Source organism: Girardinichthys multiradiatus, chromosome 23 (assembly GCF_021462225.1).
Source record: "Girardinichthys multiradiatus isolate DD_20200921_A chromosome 23, DD_fGirMul_XY1, whole genome shotgun sequence".
In the NCBI taxonomy this organism is placed as follows: Eukaryota; Metazoa; Chordata; class Actinopteri; order Cyprinodontiformes; family Goodeidae; genus Girardinichthys; species Girardinichthys multiradiatus.
Genome location: NC_061815.1, coordinates 32,707,381 through 32,718,423, shown reverse-complemented (window position 1 = coordinate 32,718,423; position 11,043 = coordinate 32,707,381).

The following is an 11,043-nucleotide window of genomic DNA, read 5'->3' as shown; positions in this document are numbered from 1 at the left end:
AAACAAGGTTACCGTTTCTCACTAAGTGTGAACAATCTATGTCTCATCGTGATTATTACAGATCTCTCCACCGTCTTGTTACAGCTTTCTCCAAACAGATCCCAGCAGAACCAGAGACCAGGGTCCGAACCACCACCTCGGAAGCCGAGTGGGTCCTCCTGAAAGTCATCAAAAGAAACTGGTCAGAGCCAAGGTGGACCGGTCCATTTCAGGTCACAGAGAGGACAACCCATGCAGTCAGGCTGAAGGGCAAAGGTGCTACTTGGTATCACTGGAGCCAGTGTGCAGGAGCAGAACCACCTCAACGATCCCTTTCTCAGGTCCAGGAAGATCTGAGCGAAAACACAGGAAAAGACAATCTCACTTCTCTCACCCAAGAAGGGGAAGAATAATCCCCGGGTGAGAGAAATTAGCTCAGGGTTAGTCTGCCCTGAGAGCTGAAGACAGAAGAAGAATAGCAGAAGAAGAGGCGGAAGTGATTGAGTTTCCCTCTAATTAGGAGTAGTAGAGTTTCCCTCCCACCCCGGAAGACACTGTTCGGCGAACATTTTATATTTTATACTACATTTTGATTTTTTGTATCTTTTTTCAGGTTATGATTTAACTTTATATGGTTATGTTTTAAGTTTCATAAGTTTTAAGAAAAATGAGTACCCAAAGCAAGGGAACTAGACTCTCTAGGAATTTCATCATAGGTGGAGTGTTCCTCTCAGTATTCATTGTTACGTTTATTCTATGGTATTTTTGTGAACGTCCATTCCAGACATGTTCTGAAAACCAGGTGTCCAAAAGGTCTAGGGTAATTCCATCCAAGGACGTATGCGTTAAATATTGGGGGGGGAATCCTTTACTTTTGTCCATGAAGTCATTGTCGCGCGGCTTACATGCACAATCGCATTCTGGGGGTACGGTAATTTATTTCATTTTGGGAGTAGAGGTATCAAGAACAGACCCTAAGGCAATAATAAAATTTAATTTGAATAAAGAAACTTATCAGGTGCAGGCCACCAGGGCTCCTGCTGTCCCTTAACCACTGGTCCCACAAGGAGGGGTAATAAAAGTAGACTACTCCACCTTGCAACCTTTAGACATAATACAGATGGCCACAGGTTATGCAGAGGATAATCTTTGGTTGCAGTGGATGGCCAAACTGCAAAGTAACAAATTCGGTCTGACTGCATTGCATGTGCATCTGCAAGACCACACTTTACCACTGACCCAGCCCCTTTGTATCCGGAAGATGCTTGGGGGTACAGTTGCATGTTACAACTAACTAAAGAAGCCACCCCAGCCAACTGTACCATGCTAGCTAGCATCTTTCCACCCATCCCAAACAATACTAAGACAGGACCATTCACTCCCCAGAGGCTGAATGGGACATATTCTTGTTTCAATTTCACCTCAAACACCCCAAAGGTGAATGTAGGACAAATTCCCTCGGACTGGTGTAATACCACCACATCTGGGAAAGTGATAGGACTTTGGGCCCGATCAGGATTATATTACTACTGCAGAGGACATAGACTTCTCACTAAAATACCAAATAACACCATAGGAGTATGTGCAGTGGTCAGATTGCAGGCCCCGTTGATTTTAATTGGCCCTAATATTACCTCTGTGACATATCAACAAAATAAGGCACTGGCACTCACTCGTAGGAGGAGAAGACATATTATGAAAAGAAGCACTCCAACCACTTTTGACCGTAGTCAGGGTTCCCCCACCTATATAGATGCAATTGGAGTTCTGCGAGGAGTCCCAAATGAGTATAAACTTGCGGACCAAATATCAGCTGGATTTGAAAACATCCATATTATAGCTGCCTTGTTCCCAGTAACGCCCAACAAAAATGTAGACCGCATTAATTATATTCATTATAATGTTTTGTGACTGGCCAATCTAACTCAAGACGCTGTAGAAGGTTTATCTGAACAATTGGCCCCAACTTCCCTCATGGCAGTACAAAATAGGATGGCATTGGATATGTTGTTAGCTGAAAAAGGGTGTGTGTGTGTGCTATGTTTGGAGATATGTGTTGTACCTTTATTCCCAATAACACTGCACCGGATGGTTCAGTGTCAAAGGCTTTAGAGGGACTGACAGGCATGTTTGGACACTGGAAGGGTTTGATAATGTCTTTGATGATTTCTATTGCAGTATTTGTAGCTATAATGGTGACCTGTGGATGTTGTTGTGTACCATGCATTCGTTCTCTGATGGTGCGCCTCATCACCTCCACAATTGAGCGGAGGGATCCAAAGATAACGATGCCACTGTTACAAATTGACCATAACCAGGATGAGGACTCAGAGTGTGACTTCATGGACGCATAATAAGATGGATGCATGTTTTCTTAATGATTTTCTCGTTTTACAGGTGGTACAGTAATATTTTTACTTATTTCTACTTATTCTTAGAAGTACTTGGTTAAAGGACATTTTAGGGTGTGAACTCTTATGAGAGTTCAAAAGGGGTTGTTGTAGAATATAAACTATCTATGTGTGTAACTGGAATGTGCAGATAGAGGTCATAAATTGGTGAAGGACAGGGGAGTAGCGGATGGGAGTGAAGGAGACAGGAGAAGTTGAGTTTGCTGGAAGTAAAAACAGGAAGCACTCCTTATTTGGACATAAAGACTGTTATGCTATACATCTAAGTGATATGATATATGTAAAAAAGGAAATGTGAACACACCCTGGAGACTTAATAAAACAAGCTGGAAACAGAGAAGAGAGAAGAGTTATTGCTCGCAGGTGTTGGCTGGGTCATCTCTCTCACTCTGCGCAGAGGCGAACTTAAGCTGATTGTACTTTGTGTTTATTTCACTCTTTTGGAACCTGTGCCCAAATCAACGGACCCGGGGAAGCAGAGACGGCTTCGACATCAGCTGTATCAGCATTATAGGCCAAAAACATTGGATGACAAAAAAACAAAAACAAACACCTTTAATTCCAGTGATCAAAAATCTTGTTCGCAACAATATCTAGATGATGACTGTCACGTTGTTGCACAACTACTGGTGCTTTCTCTCCACTGTCCATAATTTCAAGTGTCAATAATAAGGAAACTGATTATGCACCTCACTGTTCTCACAGTTATACCTTTTTTATCCAAGATTGAAAGTAAAAATGATTTTATTCAGATAAGAAGCATACCAAGCTTAGATCAGCACAAACACTTGTTCAAAAATAATGATAATTCTCATTTGAGTTGAATAGAGATCAGTTTGGTTTCATATTTGGACACAAAATGTCTGAAATCAGGCATTAAAATACCAGAGGTTGGATAACTGCATAGAAAAGTACCATAAATCACAGTAATGATCTATTAATTTTAAACACATCTCTCATGACTCATCTGTAGAAACCTTTATTTTTATTCTCGCTTAGAGAGACTTCACTTCTAAACTCTTGCTGTATTTTTTGTGATATATATTTCTGGCTTCAGGGTCATCAATATTTTCATTTGAGGTCCACTCCCCTCACCGCCCACCCTCGAGGGCTCTTGCCACAGTAATACCCAGAATAATGAGCCCGTGCCAAGCAAACAGACCCATAGCAGTATTGAGAACTATGCATTATTTCCCAGAGGAAAATGAAAATTACAAAGAGAAAAAAAATTCATCCATTTCACTCATCAACACTGACCCACATCAGCAACAAAAACAACAGCCAATGCAGTTCCTCCTTAACGATCATAACTCAACATTAAGTTCATAAAATCAGCCTTTGAGCCATGGCACACTTTATCCACAGCGGAAGAAATGTCAAATGAATCTTGGATGAATGCAGAGACGTCACGGCTCAGGGCAGAAATGAACCACCAAGACTTCGGGCTTCTTGTCGTCGTTGTTTTGTCTCTACGTTGTCAGGAGCAAATTTAAACATCTCACTAATTAAGCAGCAACATGACCTTTGGCTAAGGGGCAGCAACCTAAAACATAGACCCAGAAAGTAGGAAAATCTGATCATATTTCCTATTTTGGAAGTAAAGTTAAATTCCCAGATGTTTTACTTTTTTCACTGGAACAGGGAACTAATGGTTTTGCTTTGTATTTAAAATTATATGCATTGTATGTGTTATTTGTTAAATTTATTTCCAAGAAAAATGTTTCTAGCAAAGTTCCATTTCCTACAGTAAAATAAAAGGATGCCTACCACGCAGACCTTTTCTATTGCAATGTCTTAAAAAACTTCTGCTTTCAATATAGTTTCTATATTTGGAAGGTTGGATGGACTGTAACTTCCCCTGTTGTCTATACCTGATGTAAAATGTTAGTGGCTGAGATGCTATAGCTCATGCAGAGTGGTGTTATGATAAAGAAAGTTAAGTGTCAGGAAAACGTGTCTTAATCATAATTGATATCAATCCGAGTGATGTCACTCATTGTTCAGCACTCAATTCAATTCAAAAATACTTTCTTCATCCCAAAGGGAAATTTATAAACTTTACATAAAAACATTTTAAACATTTATAAACACTCATTGGATTTATCGACCATCACCATGAGAAATTCAGGGAATCTCAGTTAGGATTGAGGTACAAAAGCTAAACAACTGCAGATTCCTAGATCAGCAGTTCAAACAACCAGGACAAGTTTTCTGAATGTATCACATATGTGCTCTGATCTGAAAGAAGACCCATACCGTATCTCTCAGATAACAAAAATGGCTTAATATGTTCAGGAAATACTAATAAGCCATCAAGAATCAGGTCTGCCATTGTCTGGAAACTGCTGAAACATCAGTGTCATAGTGAAAGCAGTTTTACATTACCAAGGACGGTGGTGTCTTAACCAAAGAAAGAAGCCCCCACTTCAAAATCAATACATTCAAGTGTGAATAAAATGTAGAGCTGGCCATATGGACAAGGCACATGCCTTCATAAAAAAAATTTCTATCATCAGAAGGACAGAAATTAAGTTTTTTGGCCACAATGACAAAAAGCATGTTTGACAGAGTACATGTAAGGCTTTAAATCCTAAGAACTGTCAGGCATGGTGGTGGTAGCATCATGGCAGTTGTAGTCAAATTTAGGCCCCAAAACTGCTGATGACCAGCAACTTTAACCAAATATTAAAGGGTATATGTATATATTTGGGGTTGTGCTCTGACCCTCTGTAGCTTAGAGGGACAACTAGAATAATGTCACACTTAATTTAAGTATGAATTTCAATTCAGGTCAGTTTAACAACAACAAAGAACAAATCTCTTTATAAGGAAAAAAGACAATTCAGTAGAATCACACAGATCAAGTTCAATTTATGGTTAAAATTGGTTGCATTTTTTTGTATGTGAGCAAAGCCAGCAAATTGCATCAAGTCACTGAATTGCAGCATTTACTCATACTGAGCATGGATGTAGCAACAGTGGAAAGGAAAACTCCCCTTTAGCAGGAAGAAATCTCCAGCAGAACCAGGCTCAGTGTGAGCGCCCAGCTGTCACGACTCACTGGGTGTGTTGAGAAGAAAGAGCACACACAAAGAAAACAACACAGAGGCACTGATCCAGGAGTACTTTCAGGAGTTAATGACAGTAGTAGCTCCTTTATTGGCTTTATCTAGGAGAGAAACAAAGCCAAACAGATAATCTCTGAGCCAGTGTTCAAGTCTATAGGATTAAATAGAGCACACACAGTTAGTCACAGCAAACTCTCAGCCAAAAGCTATGTCTAGGAGAGACAATGAAATACAGGCCAAGTGTATCATCTATGGAAGAAAAGAAGTAGTATATATATATATATATAGTACTGTGCAAATGTTTTAGGTAGGTGTGAAAAAATGCTGTAAACAAAGAATGCTTTCAAAAATGGAAGTGCTAATTATTTTATTTTCATCAGTCAACAAAATGCAGTAAATGAAGAAAATAAAAATCTAAATCAAATCAATATTTGGTGTTACCACCTGTCTGCATTCAAAACAACATACATTTTTCTAGGTGCACTTGCACACAGTTTTTGAAGGAACTCGGCTAGTAGGTTGTTCCAAACATCTTGGAGAACTGACCACAGATCTTCTGTGGATGTAGGCTTTCTCACATCCTTGTGTCTCTTAATGTAATCCCAGACACACTTGATGATGTTGAGATCAGGGCACTGTGGGGGCTTTACCATCATTTCCAGTAAGTCTTGTTCTTCTTTACACTGAAGCATCACTTAGCATTTTGTAAATTGATAAAAATAAACAATCATCATTGATATTTCTGAAAGCATTCCTTATTTTCAGCATTTTTTCACACCTACCTAAAACGTCTGCACAGTTCTATATATATATACGTATATATACATACATATATATATATATATATATATATACGTATTTATATATAATTTTTTTCCTCTCATCTCTATTATGTCTTCCTGCATCTAGCTCAGTCTTATCTCATATATCATATGCATCTTTATCTGTCCACTTATTCATCATTTATTCACAGTGTAGCCTTTCTATTCTGATGGAGTGATAACATATCCTGTGGTTTTCTTGGATGAGTTGACAATTTTCTGGGACAAAACACTGATCGTCCTCAAGTTTCCTGCTGATAAAAATATATATATATATATATATATATCTAGGAAACCAGAACATTGAGAAGAGTCTCCTGGTGAATCAAACTGCAGAACTTGGAAAAGTTTCAAACAGCTGTCCGTGATTGATCGAAGCAGCCTGTCACTCTAATTAAACTCTCCCTCAGGTCATACCTGAATACGTAGAAACCCAAATACACGAACAGAGACGACTGGGCCACATACGATCCACCTGGCCCAAGTCCAGTCAGAGCTGTGCTAAGATTCACAGAGAAGAGAAAGCCAAACCAGTCGGTCCTGCAGGAACAGCTGCGTGTACTTCCTCTAATCCACATTTTAACCATTCAGCTTGTGTCTGCTCTCACTTTCCAGAGGAGATCCCCCACTTGTCATATTTCAAAGTCTGTTCAGAGAATCCCAGGAAACTCATACAGGCTCCAGAAAAGCAGGCTATCAGATAAACACTCATTTCTGCCTCTTGTCATGCTGCTGCTGAGCCTCTGAATTCATTTCTGAATCCTGCTGCTCACTTTCCGGTGTTACATACTAAAGGCCTTGAATATCTTTCCTTTATTATAATGTGTCACTTACGGGGTCCTCTCGCTTTGTGATTCCACTGGCAATGACTTTAAAAGCAAATTTTTTCACTGAATGGGATAAAAACTAGTGTGACGGTTATATGATGAGCCTGAGATTTTAGTAGAAATGTATGTGAAATGCAGAGTTCCGCAAAAATGTCTGCTTCAAAACTTCTTGCAACATAATTTGTGTAAATTTTGGAATATTTTAATAAATTTGAAAAGAATGCATTAATCTGTTAAATAAAAAAGTTGTGAAATTAACATTTTTTAGAAAGAAAATGGGTGGGGCTTGCACTCAATCAACATCGTGTTATGATCCGTGGCTGTTTGGGTTTTGGTTTTCATCTTTGTTTTGATCAGTTCTGAGTTCTTGTTGTTTTAAAGATTTTGTCGTATTCCGTTTATTCTTCTGGGTTTATTATTGCTAGAAAGGTGTTGGCATATTAGTTCATTCCTTTATGTTTATTGTTTTGTTTGTTCTTGTGTTCTTGTGCATTTGGATGTATTTCTCTTAAGAGACTAAAACACACCCTTTCGTCAAAATTCTTGACAGGTGAACTTATGAACTTAAGGGGGGTCATGGGGTCAACGGGGTGTGGCCAAGGGGCGTAACCGTGCATGCTGATTGGATGTCGTCATTAGGGGCGAGAGTTTAAATGAACCAATTATAATACAGGGGTGTGTTTAAGGGTGTAATGGGCAAGGCCTTAAATTAACCAATTAAAACAGAGGGGTGTGTTTAAGGGTGTTACTGATTAATTGTATGTTTTTCAGGCATTAATACATCTAAAAAATACATGCAGCCTTTATACTTTAAAGGTATACTCAACTTAATGCTGGCCTGTCACATGAAATCCTAATAAAATGAACTGTGTAACCTGACAGTATTGTAAGTTCATTTTGCTTTACAGCAGGACCCTTTCGCTGAATATATGAGCCAGTTTGAATCAGTTCACAATAGAAAGACCTAAAAGTAAATAAAGTAAATAAAGATTGTGCTTCCCTACCGCAATAGAATGAGCAGAACCTTCCACTTCTGCATTAAAATAAGAAAGGACTGAACTCCGAGGCCCTCCTCTGCTAAAATGTTTGAGTAAGAGACAATCTGCACCAACCACTTGCAGAGATGATCTAAAGAGAGAAACAAAATGAGCTGGGAAAAAAGGTAAGACAAATATGAAATTAATAGAAACTTTACAAACCCTCAGTATACTGTTTCCAAGTTATAAACTTTAACAGAAACTTTACTAACCCTCGGTATACTGTTTCCAAGTTATAAACTGACTCTAGCAAAGATGTGTTTGTTTGGAATCATGAGACTCCATTTTGGAAAAGGAATGATAATTTTAGTTACCTTTAGCTTCTCTAAAACATTTTTTTTTTCAACTTAGAGCAACAGTTATCTAGGGATTTAGAGAACAAACAGTTATCCTCTAACTGAACTCTGTGTCAACCTCAACCATCAACCTCATCTTTCTGATTCAGTCTCCACACTGAGTGTTTGTGTGTGTGTGTGTGGGGGGGGGGGGGGGGGTTGTGTGTGTGTGACACAGGAAATACCCCTCCAAAGTGTCAAGAGGTTCATGAACAGGTGAGGGCCTGGTGTATGTCAAAGTGGCCTGGTGCTTGTCAAAGGTCACTGGTTTCTCACTGATAATACATCCTTCTAAAATAAAACTCTTGTTTAGGGATATAGGGAATGTGTATACAGACAGCTTCCCATGTCAGAGTTAAGTGAGCTATGTACACCTTCAGTGCGATCCCTTAGGTATCTTGGACAATCCGTAAGAAAACAGCTAAATGAATATGTAATTCGGTAATTGAACCTCTTCTGCATTTCAGGGTGCTGGCAATAAAAAACACGTTACTTTCACAGTACTCCCAGAGCAGAGGCATTAGAGTTGTCTACTTCGTCAACAGCGTCAAGTCTGGTATTGCTAAATGGTTTAAACTTGTTACACTGAAAATACCAGTACAGAAAAAAAAAAAAAAGTCAGTACATATTTCAGGAAACAAAGAATGTGCTGAAGTCCGTCGACCTGCTTCTAATGATTCTCAGAAGTACAATGCCATCTTTAGAAGTAAGTAATTATCTTTAAGAAATCCTTAAATGCATGTGAATATTCTCTAATACTGTTTAATTTATATATTTTTTTAGAACCCACAAATGATGATCTCGAGGATTTCATATTAACACAGTTCGAATATGGTAATTAATGATAAGTGCAACAACATTTTATAGTTAACGAATAAATCAACTACCATTGAACAAATCTACTTATAGATTTAATGAGAGGAGTATACCTGAATGATCACGTTGGAGAGGTCAGCGGCAGTAACTGACTTTCCCCCAGAAAGTCTAAGTTGAGAAGGCGGCTTATATCCAAAAAAGAAAATCTGACCACATCTGAACTTTCTTCTATCAAAGAACGAGAATCTGAAGCGTTAAATACCCGTCCGTGAATTATTATCATTTCCCCTGAAAACACAGCGGATAAGTTGCCAACTGCTGCCGGGCTAGAAAGTAACTCCAAAAAACTATTTGTTGTCTTTGCGGGTGAATGTGTTATTATAGACTTGTTTAACCCTGAGATAAAACTGTTTACAGATTTGACGGAGGACGTATCTCTGAAAAAAGAAGAGGAAGCAGATTTGATCAAGCAAACTAAAGCCAATAATGAACTTGCAATAAACAATGGACAACCATCAGCTGTGGAATGGCACGGTAAGTAAAATAAATAAACTAAAAATAACAATAATATCTATGTATATATTTTTTAAGCATGCATAATTTCCTATAGACTCGTCTAGTTTACTCCCTAGCTGATATGTATGTCAATAACCTGACTGTCTACAGTTCAATAAAATAATATATACATCTGTTTACAGATTCATCCAAAGATGCAACCCTGACACCGACCCCGAGAAGGTCACTTTTCAAAGATCAAGACGTTTCACACAAGCGCATCAGTTCAGTGCAACAAGAAGCGAAATCTGGACCTATTAACATACACCCCTGTGTCCGGAGTAAGTAAAAAGTTATAGTATTTCAAAATTCGTTTATAGGCCTACAAGTTATCGGAGGTTCACTTCCCCATTAAAACTCGCTTATTTAAAAAGTGACCATGCAGATTTTGATTTATTATTACATCTTCATAGGTATTGTTAACAGGAGATGCATCCTCATCTGAACTGTAATCTGATACATGTGCAGTGATTGGGATTTCATTGAGCCCTGCAACTGCGTTCCTAATTTCCTTCAGGGCAAGTCTGATTTGGTTATCCATTTACATGAGCATAAGAAAAATCAAACAAACCAGCAAAAAACAAAACAAAAACCAAACAACACAGGGATCAGTTGAGAATCACCTTGATATCACCGGACAGTTTCTGTAACAGAGTCTGGCATGCAGCCAAAAGCATTAAGGATGACACTTTATTACGAAGGTCCCGTGCGGCCAGAGAAGCTTTCTTTATGCCCCGTTGCTGTTTTCCGGGTCTCAATCAAACCTGGCCTACCATCAATGTTACCTCTGCAAAGAAAATGAACAACAAAAAATATATATTGAAATAAATAAATTACAGTAAAAAAAAAAGGTGAATTCAAATTAATTCAGTAGGTAAAATAAGAATGTAACGTACCGTTCAATAAATCTGTAACAAGCGTTGTTCTGGTATGCAGAGGAGAGAGCCGCTGAATTTTGGATGGGGTTAAATATTCAGTGAAAACAAAATAAAATAAAGTTACCTTACGCTGCCCAGCACAGCGCTCATAAATAAACAATAATAATTATAGTTTTCAGATAAGCGAGTTTTAATGGGGAAGTGAACCTCTGATTACTTGTAGGCTTATAAACAAATTTTGAAATGCTTCAACTTTTTACATACTCCGGACACGGGGGTGTATGTTAATAGGTCCAGATTTCACTTCTTGTTGCAC